Here is a 6,114-nt window from a genome sequence, read left to right as displayed (position 1 = left end):
CGTGCGTGCGCACGTAGAGCGCGCCAACGCCACGACGGCGCGCCCCCATAGCCTGGTGACCGCGCCCAGCCTAGAGGGGTAGCCCGAGAACGTACTGTGCATGGATTTTAAAGCAGCGACCACCACTAAACCTTTGCCTCTAAAGTGAAACCGACTTCACCACGATCAACCTGATACATGAGGCTACTCAGCCGAGCTAAAACATCGCATCACCCTCTAACCCAATCTCTCTAAATAAATTGCTAAACTTAGCGATGTCTAGCTCTACACAAGCTTGAAATTTTCTAAGTTTTTTGAGTTGAACTCTATTTCAAATTGCATTTCTAAACTATTGAAAATATTGCTAAGCAATATTATTTTTCAATATCAAGTATTTCATTGTTATCTACAAAGTTTGCACTTTCAACTTTATTTAATTATCACACACATGTTCTATAGTATTTTGCTTAATAAAAATTGGTTTTAAACCTACTTGATATATATGAGCTATTGCATCAACATTGATTTAATATTTTTATTGATTATTTCAGGCTACCAGAAATTTATCAACACCTTCTATTGCATGCATTATTACATAAACACGATGCTCATGACATGATTTAGTAATTGGTTTAGGACGTAACACCGATAGTATTACAGCAATGCCTCACTTCTTTTAGGGGTGGCTCTATATTGTGTCACCTCTACAAATGGTTCCCAAATGAGGGCGGCTAGTGTTATGAAACTCCCCTACAAATGACCTTATTTTCCGCCCCTATAAATCTGATCTGTAGGGGCAGCTGGATATAGAGTCGTCCTTACAAATAGACGTTGAATAATAAAAATTAAGTACTTAAATTTGAATTTATTCAAACGACCTCAGATGGAGAAATGATCAAAATAAAAGTTGTAGATCTTGATGAGTTCTACAACTTTGTTGTTTATAACTTTTTCATTTGAAATCATATGCACCATCAAAAGACTAATAAAAATTTAATTTTTAAATTATTGAAGACCTTTAATTTCTCTTTTTAATATAGACTAAAACTTATAACTAGTTTTTCTCCCTCGTACTAACTTCAAATTTGATGATTTTTCTAAAAAAATCTAAAATTATGCTATTTCAATTTATTGTGTTATTATAGCTATTATTTTGATCATTTTTTCAAGAGACTTTGTTTTATCAATTCAAAAATCAAATTTTAAAAAATGGCAACTTCAATCAACATTTTCAAGGAGTAAATTATTTTAAATGAAAAAGCCCTGAATTACATTGTAGAACTTATCAAGATCTACAACTTTTATTTTAGTCATTTCTTCATCCGAGCAAGTGATGGTAAAATTGTTCACAAATTTATATCTCTCATATAGTTCATAAACTATAAGAGGGATATGTAAATTTATGAATAATGCATACTGCCACTTTGTAAGATGAACAAATAAACTAAATAAAAGTTATAGGTCTTGATGAGTTCTACAACTTTGTTGTTAATGACTTTTTTAGCTGAAATTAATTACTGGTTCAGAATGATGTTTGAAGTTGTTATTTTTTTAAATTCAAATTTTGAATTATCCAAACAAAGTCATATAAAAAGATGACAAAAATAAAAGTTGTAGATCTCAAAAAGTTATAGAAGTTTGTAGTTCCACAACTTTTTCATTTGAGATCTTGTCAAGAAAAAACTACGTTTGAATGTTTTAATTTTGAAATTTGAATTTTTTAAACGACCTCGGATGGAGAAACAACCAAAATAAGAGTTGTAGATCTCGAAAAGTTATAAAAGTTTATAATTGACAACTTTATCATTTGAGATCATTTTGTTAATAAAAACTACGTTTGAATTTCTTAAATTTAAAAATTGAATTTTTCAAACGACCTCGGATGGAGAAACACTCAAAATAAAAGTTGTATATCTCGAAAAGTTATGCTATTTTGTAGTTGAGAACTTTTTGATTTGAGGTCATCTTGTCAAGGAAAAGTACGTTTGAATTTCTCAAATTTAAAATTCAAATTTTGTAAACGACTTCGGATGGAGAAACTACCAAAATAAAAGTTGTAGATCTCAAAAAGTTATACAACTTTGTAGTTGATAACTTTTTCATTTGAATTCATTTAGGGTCTCAAACAATCAATTTAAACTCGATTTAGGATAATATGTGTGAAAGGAAAATCCAATATAGTATAAGGTGCAGTGGTAGTACGCGCGAGGAAGGTCGCGGGCCGGCTGCGAAGCACGCGATTTTCGCGCGAAAAATGCCACAACTTGCGACCGATAGGAGCCTCCCTGTATTAAAAAATTATTGCTATTTTTTGGGTCCAAAATCGTGAATTCTAGAAAAATCTTGAACCACCCCTCCAAACGCCGCCCCTACAGATACTTATCTGCCGCCCCTGAAAAGGCTGGCTGCAGTAGTGTCGACTGCAGGTGATAGTTGCCTCGACTGCCTCCACAGCACCCGGTCCGCCAAGACCAACTACCTCACATGACGAGCTAGGATGGCCGTCCAACTGACGCTTGCGTGCAAAGTTGCCCCTGAGCCAGGCACAGATGCTGGCCACGCCCTCCGACACCTGGAAGTCCGCCGGCTGATTCCCCATTAACGAGCGCGACAAGAGCAAAGGAAAAGTCCGCTTCAGACGCGGCGAGCTTGTGTTCCTCGGGTTGACCAAGACCTCGATTTTAGGATGGCTATCGGCGTCACCCAGAGGCGATGATAGCGGTAGCAAGCTGTTGTGGTGCTACTGCGACGATGGCGGGTCGATTGTTGCACACGAGTAGGGCGACGACGTTGGTTTTTCCTGGCTTGGCACGGCTCGACTTCCCGGCGAGCTGGGTCACCTTCGTCCGGCATGGCGACGCGTCCTGGAGGCACCCCGACCGAACCCGGTCTCCGAGGACGAGGCCTTGCGTGGCTGCGAACGGCCTAGCTTGCATGCCTAGGCCCGATGGCCGGTACCCTGACAACGGAGACAACGGGACAAGGCGCGACACTGAGCGGCGCCGTGGTCGGGCGTCAGACAGTTGAAGCATAGACCCACTGGCTCCGGCGGGACTGGGCGCTGGCGTTTGGGGCCCGTCTCCCCTGGAGACGCCAGCGACGACGCCTCTCGACGATCTGAAATCCTTGGGCGTTGACGTTGGGCCCATGGCGGGGCACATGTGCGCTGCCGACACGTGTCAGACACCGACGCCTTGTGCCGGGCTGAGGCGCTGGTGCACGGGGACCCTTGCCGCCGTTAACACGCGCGGGCACTCACGCGGCACCGCGGCTGCCGGACGCGCTGGTCCTACGCCGATGACGTCGCTTCCTCATGGCGTCCGGCATGGGTTCCTTCCACGGCAGCAGCGTTCTGCGCCGCGTCCGGAGCCCCTGCCAGCAGAGGAGGTGAGGCCCCGAGGGCCCTGCGAGCGGCGTCCAGGTACGTCGAGCGACTGGCAGATGAAGCTAGGTCGTCGTTGGAGTTACCAGCGCAGGGGTCTTCCTCCCAACGCCGAAACTTACTCCTACCAGCCGACCAACGGCCGGGGAAGAAGGGAGGGGCATGGGGGAAGAGGTGGGACAGCGAGGCCGGCCCGAGCTTGCGGCCGTCGCTGGAGAAGTGGCTGCCGGCGCCTGCTTGGTCGCTGGCAGGCTGGGGCTTGGGGCTGGCGGTGTGGGCTCCGTCGCGGCTGCTACCCGCGCAAGAGCCGGGCTCGTGGGGTGGCGCCGGCGATTTGGGCAGAACATGGATGGGGGCGTCGGAAACTTCGATCTCGCAGATTCCAGGTTGAGCGCTGGAGAACGGGTAGATCAGGCGTTGCTGAAGGTCGATCTAGGTGCTGATTGGAGGGAGTGGCTGGGGAAGAAGCGGATCTGGGCGGACTGGGCTTATGGGATGAGGAACGGGAGCGGGTCGGGGTCCTCCATCGCCTAAGGGGTGGTTGCTCCTCTTTCAAAGCCAGCGTATTTTTCTGGATTTGGAAAGCACGTATTTTGGGAAGCTGTAATAGTACATCTGACTTGGACAACTGCCATCAGCAAGCACATACAGTAATTATACTGTCCTCAGCTACAATGATCAGAATAGCAACATACATTTTTTTTATGGAACAGCTACTGCAATCAACAAGCATATTGTCATTATGCTATCCTCTGCTCGTAGCAAACCTTTGGACTAGAAATAGCATTAGACATGATGATATTATAGCCATTGTTACAAGTTTCCAACTGCATTTGTGATTTATCCTTTGAGGGCGCAATTATACTAAATAAGTAAGTAGAAATGAACCAATATGATGTACATGTAAAAACATCCACTTATGTGGTGGAAGGATGTTTAAAAAGAAATTATATTGATATTTTGGATCTAATGGACCACACGTCCTGTGGCTGTTGTACAGTTGTACGAGAAATTGATTGAACTATGATGGGAATTTACTGAAAGGGTTATGTGTGGATGTATTATATGAACGAGTGTGCCGGTTTACATGTTGTTTATTCTCAGAGTTCTTTCTTTCTTTCTTATATATGCAGGAAACACGAATGTAGTAATGGCTCCTACTGAAAATAAGGTTGATTTGTTAGATGCTCTAGCGTCCCACTGATCTCGTTGAATCAGCACTGTTCAGACCAAGGCTTTGTGAAGGTTCCAGTCATGGCGAGAGCCGGAGAGCGGATCTGTTGTGGAGGTAGGATACCTTGCTTGTTTGATTCCATATATGTATCTTTTAACTCTCTCCTTTCATTTGTTAGAAAATAACTCCTTTCCCTCGAATCTGGAGGCACCGGGCTTTTGTTGTGCTAGGATTTCTTGCTTCAGTTAATTACCCATCGAGGATGACATGTTAGAAATAAATAACATGGGTGTTGTTCTGTTCATCCCACCAGTTTGGTGTTCTCCTCGTAACAATAAATATGTATTTGTTTAAAACAAAATGGGCCTTAGCCCTACTGTTTAATTGTACCCAGAGAAGACTTCACAATTCGTGAATTTTTTGTGCACTGACAGGCGATGGCATTAGGTTGCATTCACAGCTTCTGCTCTACCTGTTACCACCTGATTGCAGTATCTTCTCTACCTGTTACCACCCTTCTGCTGTGATGGATGGCCAAGTCAATTTGTTGTGCAGCTCTTGTCATGATAAATAAGAATGAAGTTGTGAAAAAAAAGGTTATTTTTTAACATTGTGTTCCTAGAAAAGTAGATTGAGACTCTTCCATTCAATCTCTTAGGCATGCCCAATTGAAACTTTCACAAGAACTACACTTCTGAAAATTTATGCAGTCAGGTATATGTTCATTGCAGGGCATGCATGTAACCAACTCTGCTACTTGTTGTTTCTTGTGATTGTGTAGAAATTTTTTTATTTATATGAAAAATGGGAATAATATATGACATGATCACGAATTTAGTTTTTTTATTTGTTTGATGACAACTATGCGATTTTTAACTAAGTAGCGAGTTATGCTTGTCTGCTTCTCAGATTGGAAATGCAATTGGATATAGTCATAGCGCCAACTCTGCTCTCTGAATGACATGAGGATCTTTTACTGTTATAGTGCTTCTGTGTGCTCTGCTAGCAAATTAGTGTAAATTGTTTACGCTTTTTTTACAGTATTTGCCAACACAGGGATCGTTGTGATTGTAGTTATTCCTTCAACCATAGTAAGATGGAACACATATATAAAGCCCATCCCGATAGCCAAAGTCTGCCAGAAACATAACTGATTGGACCGTCTGGTGCCTATTGGGCTCTGTTCGGCTCGCTGGAAAAACGGCTGATGCTGATACTAATTTGTTATGAGAGAAAAACATTGTTATTTCGCTAAAAAGGTACGGCTGATAAGTTCATCGGACCATCTTGTTAGGTACGGTCTAAAATTAGCATGCACTTATCAAAGAGAAATATCGTCCATACTAATTAGATGCAATAAACAACAGCAAAGTATACTCCTAAGTTCTAAAAAGAATGCAACTCTACCTTTACCCTAAGTCAAGTAGTCATCTTACGTTTAACTAAATTTATATATAAAAAAAGGTAAATGTACTTATGATACTAAAGTAGTCATTAAATTTATCATTGGATATACGTTTATAGTATGCCCATTTTGTATCATAAATGTTGGTACTCTTTCTATAAACTTGGTCAAACC

The 6,114-nt window shown here is 42.2% G+C and overlaps 1 long non-coding RNA gene across 1 annotated transcript; it reads left to right on the top strand.

Annotated features, from left to right (window-relative positions):
• Nucleotides 1-2,448: 2,448 nt before the first annotated feature.
• On the top strand, nt 2,449-6,006 carry LOC136518533 (uncharacterized). Its single transcript, XR_010774539.1, has 3 exons — nt 2,449-4,011; nt 4,495-4,649; nt 4,970-6,006. It is a non-coding gene; the product is annotated as an uncharacterized lncRNA (long non-coding RNA).
• Nucleotides 6,007-6,114: the final 108 nt, after the last annotated feature.

This window comes from Miscanthus floridulus, chromosome 17 (genome assembly GCF_019320115.1).
Source record: "Miscanthus floridulus cultivar M001 chromosome 17, ASM1932011v1, whole genome shotgun sequence".
NCBI lineage: Eukaryota > Viridiplantae > Streptophyta > Magnoliopsida > Poales > Poaceae > Miscanthus > Miscanthus floridulus.
The sequence above is the reverse complement of the archived record's forward strand: the minus strand, read 5'-3'. Positions and strand labels throughout refer to the sequence as shown.